Raw genomic sequence first — 8,377 nt, 5'->3', positions numbered from 1 at the left:
TACAGGCATGCACCACCATGTCCAGCTAATTTTTTTGTATTTTTAGTAGAGACAGGGTGTCGCCATGTTGGCCAGGCTGGTCTTGAACTCCTGGCCTCAAGTGATCCACCTGCCTCAGCCTCCCAAAGTGCTGGGATTACAGGCATCCACCACCACATCTAGCTATTTTTTTTTTTTTTGTATTTTTAATAGAGACAAGGTCTCGCCATGTTGGCCAGGCTGGTCTTGAACTCCTGGCCTTAAGTGATCCACCTGCCTCAGCCTCTCAAAGTGCTGGGATTACAGGTGTGAGCCACCACGCCTGGCTCAGTCGACTGATTTAAATGCTGATCTTTCATTTAAACACCCTCACAGAAATACCCAGAAATAATGTTTACCAGCTATCGGGGCATCCCTTAACCCAGTCAAGTTGGCACATAAAACTAACCATCGCAAGTACCAAAAGCACAGGTGACCAAAAAAAACAGATAAATAAATCTCTGTCAAAATTAATTTTTGTGCTTCAAAGGCAAGAAAGTAAAAAGACACCTCATGGAATGGGAGAAAATATTTGCAAATTATTAATCTGATAAGTGGCTTATATCTAGAATATATCAAGACTCTTACAACTCAAGAACAACAATAACAAAAATATCCCAATTTAAAAATGGACAAAGGATCTGAATAGGTATTGCTCCAAAAAAGATATACAAATCTCCACTAAGCACAGGAAAACATGCTCAGCATTGTGTGTCAATAGGTAAATGCAAATCAAAAAGATAATGAAATAACACTTCATACCTACCAGGATGGCTAAAATAAAAAAGACAGACGATAACAAGTGCTGACAAGAATGTAGAGAAATTAGAACTCTTGTACATTGCTGGTGGGATTGTAAAATGGCGCAGCCACTTTGAAAAATAGTTTGTCAGTTCTTCAAACAATAGAGTCATTATTCAATCCAGTAATTTTGCTTCTAGATATACAATGAAGAGAATTTAAAACATATGTTCACTCAAAAACCTTGCAGCATTACTCATAATTGCCAAATAGTAGCAACAACCCAAATGTCCATCAACAAATATATGGATGAACAAAACATGGTATATCCATATGGTAGAATATTATTATTATTATTATTTTTTTTTTTTGAGACAGAGTCTCGCTCTGTTGCCCAGGCTGGAGTGCAGTGGCGCAATCTCGGCTCACTGCAAGCTCCGCCTCCCGGGTTCACGCCATTCTCCTGCCTCAGCCTCTCCAAGTAGCTGGGACTACAGGCGCCCGCCACCACGCCTGGCTAATTTTTTTGGTATTTTTAGTAGAGACGGGGTTTCACCGTGGTCTTGATCTCCTGACCTCGTGATCCGCCCGCCTCGGCCTCCCAAAGTGCTGGGATTACAAGTGTGAGCCACTGCGCCCGGCCAGTAGAATATTATTTAACCATAAAAAGGAATAAAGTATTAGGAAGGAATAGATACTATAACATGGATGAACCCTGAAAACATCATATTAAGTGAAAGAAGTTAGATAATGGAAAAGACCATATACTGTACAATTCCAATTATATGAAATGTTCAGAATAGGTAAACCCATAGAGTCAGAAAGTAACTTAGTGGTTTTCAGGGGCTGGAGTAGGGAGGAATGGAAAGTAGCTGCTAGTAATATGAATTTTATTTTTGGGGGTGATGGCAATTGTACAACTCAGTGATATTCTATAAACCAATGGTTCATTCTATAACCATTAAACATATACTTTAAAAGGTTGAATTCTATGATATGTGAATTATATCTCAATAAAACTGTTATTTTTTTAAAATCTGTGGCTGGGCACGGTGGCTCATGCCTGTAATCCCAGCACTTTGGGAGGCTGAGGCAGGAGGATCACTTGAGGCCAGGAGTTAAAGACCAGCCTAGGCAACAAAATGAGACCCCCCGTCTCTACAAAAAATTTAAAAAATTAGCTAGGCATGGTGGCAGGCACCTTAGTCCCAGCTACTTGGGAGGCTGAGGCAGGAGGACAGCTTGAGTCCAGGAGTTCAAAGTTGCAGTGAGCTATGACTGTACCACTGTACTCCAGCCAGGGTGACAAAGTGAGACCCCATCTCTTAAAAAAAAAAAATTGTTTATAGAATTCCTTTATACAGCAACCTGCCCTAGTGCATTTAATGTGAAAATGTTTTTCTAAGAATTCAGTTTACATACTACTTTCTGGGTTGTAGATGAAATGAGGTGTAATTAGAATGTATTTACTTGGCCGGGTGTGTTGGCTCACGCCTGTGATCCCAGCACTTTGGGAGGCCGAGGCGGGTGGATCACGAGGTCAAGAGATCGAGACCATCCTGGCCAACATGGTGAAACCCCGTCTCTACTAAAAATACAAAAATTAGCTGGTCGTGGTGGCATGCACCTGTAGTCTCAGCTACTCGAGAGGCTGAGGTGGGAGAATCACTTGAACCTGGGAGGTGGAGGTTGCGGCAAGCCGATATTGGGCCACTGCACTCTAGCTTGGCAACAGGGCGAGACTCCATCTCAAAAAAAACAAAACAAAACAAAAAAAGTATTTACTTATTTGGGGGGCTTCGTTCATTTGTTGTTTTTATAAATATTTACTGAGTGCTCACTATATAGCAGACATCAGTGAATTAAGAACATATAAAATGGAATTTTCCTTTTTTTCCTAAGAAATTGGAAAAATTAAAGTATCTTCCTAAATTCTCTCTTCCTTTCCAAGGCTTCACATATTTTTTTTTAAGAATGTATTACATGTTTGATGTGGACTGATATCTGCATTAGATGTAAGACATGGTATCTACAAACAGGAAGTTTACCTTCTTAAGAAGGGATGTAAAATAATTCTTAAAGCATTTGGGCCGGGCGCGGTGGCTCACGCCTGTAATCCCAGCACTTTGGGAGGCCGAGGCGGGCGGATCATGAGGTCAGGAGATCGAGATCATCCTGGCTAACACGGTGAAACCCCGTCTCTACTAAAAATAGAAAAAAAAATAGCCAGGTATGGTGGCAGGCGCCTATAGTCCCAGCTACTTGGGAGGCTGAGGCAGGAGAATGGCATGAACCCGGGAAGCGGAGCTTGCAGTGAGCCGAATCGCGCCGCTGCACTCCAACCTGGGCGACAGAGTGAGACTCCGTCTCAAAAAAAAAAAAGGATTTGGTTAAAAGTTTGGAATAGCTAAAAATAAGAAAAAAGTATTTTAATTATACTCAATTCTTTGCAAATCTATTCTGCTACACTAAAGTTCTCTTGGCCATAAACATATCCCTGGAGCTTCTTCTCACTAACTCTTGGTATTTCAAAGTTATTTCACGTTTTTGTTCTTGTTTTACAAATGGGGTCTTGCTACACTGCCTAGGCTGGAATGCAGTGGCTATTCCCAGGTGCCATCATAGCTCACTACAGCTTTGAATCCTTGGGCTCAAGTGATTCTCCCACCTCAGCCTCCCAAGTACCTGGGACTACATACATGTACTATCGTACCCAACTCTCACAGGGTTTTTTTTTTTTTTTTTTTTTGAGCATTTTTCAAACAATCCAGAGTTTCATAAACTTTCACCAACAATTTTAAGTAGTCCCACATTCCCTATGACTCAGGTTACAGAATCTGTAAAGCATAGTGGCCTAGCAGTTGTCCCCGCAACTATACTAATTCTATCCAGCACCATATCTACAACCATAGACACACTTGCTTTAACAGAAGTATAGCAGTTCTTTCTCAACACAAAAGCCAGGTTTCTGACAGTCCCTGGGATATTCATCTGCAGGGCCATTATTGAGAAAATAGGTTTGAAGGGATTGTCACTATAGGTGGAGCCTTTTGAAAAAGTTTACAAATACTTTTACATTCACAAAAATAAAATTATAGAGACTAAATGGCATTGTATCTATCCTAAATTAGCAATGTTGGGTACATTTTAATAATCCATGTGACTTTCCTTGTTACTAAAAATATTTTAGGGTCTTTCTCACAATTTCAACAAAATATTTATAATTTTGTTTTGTTGCAGATATTATATATACCCAGAAGTGTTTTTTCTTCTGTCCGGTCCTTTCTGCAAATGTCGAGTGCTTTTTTACTTTATAATCTGGAGATGGTGACTTATTGCTCCTTGGCCCCTACTGTACTTCAAAGACACAGAATCACTTGAATGCTTGAGATGCTTTGGGAAGCTTTTATTTGAACTATTTGGCACAGCTAAGTGTTTTCCAGCCTTTCTCCCATAATACCAGATTATGTAGCCTTATCTTTGGCCATGAAAACTTTGGACACACTTCTCATCAGCCCTTTCTACAAAGTCACAGGTTTAAATGCCGTCCTATTAATAAGGAGCATAGATCCAAGGACTAACTTTACTTGTCCTCATCTTCCTTTATTTCTTTTGAAAATGCAAAAAACTACTTTGGTTTTGACCTTTGCTTTGTCTCCCTTTTGTATCCTTAGTATCTATTTTCACTATTTATTGCCACAGTAGTACTTAGAACCTAAATTGGCAAGGAAAATGTATTTAGAAATACACTAGGGTACTTGCATTTTGAGTAAGAGAACTTGAGGTTGGGCAGGGATCACAGACATCCCCTTGGTTTATGACAGTCTGCTTTATTTTCCATGGAAGGTAAGCAGAATAAGGTACAGTTCTTCTAGGTTGGAAGTTTTTGGTAAATCACATTTTCTATTCTCTGAGACCTTTTTTATGTAGCACTTGCTATTGCTTTTTCTTCTTTTTAAATATTAAAAAAATTGTTCTGCTTTCTATTTTTATTTCTTTTGTACCTTTTTCAAATTCCTTTATTTTACCCCAGCTTCTTTTTCTTCCTAATGCCAAATCTCTGCATTTTCCAAGTCTCCATCTTGGCTTACCTGTCTTAGCAATTAAAAGTACTATGTTGGCCAGGCTGGTCTCAAACTCCTGACTTCAGGTGATCCGCCCTCCTCGGCCTCCCAAAGTGCATTTCTACTAAAAATACAAAAATTAGCTGGTGGTAGTGGCGGGCGTCTGTAATCCCAGCTACTCAGGAGGCTGACGCAGGAGAATCTATTAATCCCAGGAGACAGAGGCTGCAGTGAACCGAGATCGCACCGTTGCACTCCAGCCTGGGCGACAAGAGTGAGACTCTGTCTCAAAAAAAAAAAAAAAAAAAAAAAAGTACTAAATAGGCCAGGCAGGGTGGCTCATGCCTATAATCCCAGCACTTCGGGAGGCCAAGGTGGGTGGATCCCTTGAGCCTAGGAGTTCAAGACCAGCCTGGGCAACACAGTGAAACCCCATCTCTATAAAAAACACAAAAATATAGCCAGGCGTGGTGGTGCCATTGCACTCCAGCCTGGGCAACAGAGTGAGACCCTGTCTCAAAAAAGAAAAAGAAAAAAAAAGTACTAAATATCCTTTATCTCCGGTAGAGACAGCCTGTTAAGGACAAACCTTCAAAATATTAATATTCAAAGGCACCACTAACAGAACCAACTAATGGCAGTCTGTTGCAGTTACAAGGTTCACGTTATTTTCCTTATTTATTTTTGGTTGTTCAATCTAGGTAATATAACTTATAATTCAGGAAATCCAGATTAAATGAGCACAATTCATGCCAAGTAAATTTAAATGTCAGTCTCTGAGGTAAGGGGATAGAAGGAGACAAATACAAATTAGGAATGTATATTCATTTATTATTTTATTTTATTTTTTTTGAGACGGAGTCTCGCTCTGTTGCCCAAGCTGGAGTGCAATGGCACGATCTTGGTTCACTGCAACCTCCGCCTCTGGGTTCAAGCGATTCTCCTGCCTCAGCCTCTCAAGTAGCTGGGATTACAGGCGCACACCACCACGCCCAGCTAATTTTGTTGTTGTTTTTAGTAGAGACAGGGTTTCACCATGTTGCCCAGGCTGGTTTTGAACTCCTGAGCTCAGGCAATCCACCTGCCTCGGCCTCCCAAAGTGCTGGGATTACAGGCGTGAACCACCGCACCAGACCTAGGAATGTATTTTTAAATGTAACACCCTAGGAGGCAGTTTGCAGACTGGTTAAGAACACAGACCTTAGAGCCAGAATGTCTATTTGAATTCAGCTTCATCCTTCATTGACTGTGCAACTTTTGAGTACATTTCTTATTTTTTCTTCAGCTTCCTCATCTGTAAAGTGGAGGATAGTTTTTCCCTCACATGGTTGTTACAAAGACTAAATTAGTTTATTTTAAAAAACACTTAGAACAGTGCCTAGCAATAATAAGCACTACATAAATGTCTATTACTATTAGTTACTCAAAATTATAATAATGAATTGGTCAAGGCTCCAGAAATATGTCAGTTTTTAGAAAAATGAGTTTTTGTTAATGTTTCTGATTTTTTAAAAAGATCACAAATGTGGTTTGGATTAGTCTAAGGAAAAATGTTTTGTTTAATAACTGATTAATGAGTTTTTAAGAACTCATTTCGTACGACCCAGTACAGAATGGGAAATTCACTAACAGAAGACGTCCCGCTGGCATAAAAAACATTAAAGAAAATCTTAAGCATAATGTTAATCTCAACTCTGAAACACAGCTTTACATTATTGTTCTCAGTTCTCAAGTTCCTGGCATGTCTTGGAAGCAGACAGACTCTTTTTTTGAAGTAGTCATTCTTTCTTACTGCTTTTGACTTAGATAAATGACCTTGAGAAGCTATTTTTGGCTTTGTGATTGTTATTTAAAGCGATAGCTGTGAAAGAGTGTCAAAACATCTTTAACGTTGTGCTTTTCAAAAAGAGAGGATAATTCCTTTGAAAGTAATAATGAATGGATATTAGAATCCCAGATACCAGAAGGAAAAGTGAGCTCATGGATGGTGTTAATCTGCCAAGACAGGGAAGTCTGTTTCGGGAGCTAACCAGTTTTGCTAACTTCATTCTGCTGAGCACACTCGAGTTGCTAGGATGGGGGCAAAGTGCACCGGGCAGTGCCCCAGCAAATTACTTTTCCAGCCAGGAAAGACTATGGCCCTTCTGCCTCTCTGTAGTAATGTCCAATTCACAGCCATTTAGTGTCTGGCTTTTCATTGAAGATGTGACTGACTTGAATGGCCTAAATGTTTATTACATATATAATACATGTACTTCTTTTAATAATATTTCTGAACAACATTTTTACTTTATAACAACTAATTTTATTATATTTTATTGTCTATACATGCGTTATGGCAGCTTATATCCAACGTGGAGATAAATGAAACACACAAAAATGGGCAAATCTGCATTTTGAACTGACAGCATGTTTAAGAGGATTATAGCATTAATTACAAGAGAAAGAATTTGAGAGGCAGTGTTAAAGCAAACTAAATATGGCCTGAGAAGGACTCTGTACTTCTGTATTTGAGTCCTTGTGTACGACCTGTAACCTAGGTTAATAGGCAGACAAGCTTGAAAACCTAATTTAGGAGTATGCACCTGTAACAATAGCTGAGTCTTGGCCAATCCCAGCGGCCATACTTCAACCAGTCATACACTGCTGATTGTTCAAACTGTGTTCAGATAAGGCAAATGCCCACCTGTAACCATTGCAGCTGTTTCTGTACCTCACTGCCGATTTCTGTATGTCACTTCCCTCTTTTTGTCTAAAAATTTGTTCTGACCACGAGGCATCCCTGGAGTGTCTCTGAATCTGCTGTGATTCTAGCGGCTGCCCAGTCATTCACTGCTCAGTTTAACTCCTTTAAATTTAGTTCAGCTGAAGTTTTTCTTTTAACAGGAATCAGACTAGTAAGCCTTGAATCCTACCTGTTTATCTCCTGCGCATCTGAAGTTGTAAAGTTTAGTACCTCTAGGCCTATTTCTTCACCTATAAAATGGGGACAATATTGACCTTGAAATCTTGAAATAATTCAACTAGATATATATATATATATATATATATATGAATGGTAGAAAAATTTTGTCTCTCCAATATTTTGTTAAAATTCTCACCCCCTGCCCCGCCCCCAGCACTTCCCTTGGGGTAAAAAAAAAAAAAAAATCAAAGCACTTATTTCCCAGCATAACGATGAAGGTTTGTCGTAAAAGAAAATTTCTTGTGTGAAATGATTACCAAGAAAGTACTGTATACGCAGTGGGGGAAAGGACCAACCCTCAATCAGTTTAATAATCACCTTGGTTATTAAATTCTATGGTAACTTAATTTCAACGTACAAAACTTTCCCTTAGTATTGTAATGAAAAAAACCATTTGTATAGACAATAAAGAGAACCAGGAACCTGAAAAATTCCCCTCATTGCATAGATAGAAATCCTCCTTAAAAAACATTTGTAACTCGGGTCACAAAGTTACGTATGGGAACTCATTATTTAAGTAGTGGGCATTTTATGTCCAGTTTCCCAGGACTTGATGATCCATCCCTAGGGAAGCCTTCAGGATGAAACT

The sequence above is a fragment of the Nomascus leucogenys genome, chromosome 5, assembly GCF_006542625.1.
Source record: "Nomascus leucogenys isolate Asia chromosome 5, Asia_NLE_v1, whole genome shotgun sequence".
Taxonomy (NCBI): domain Eukaryota; kingdom Metazoa; phylum Chordata; class Mammalia; order Primates; family Hylobatidae; genus Nomascus; species Nomascus leucogenys.
This window is presented reverse-complemented; position numbering follows the sequence as displayed.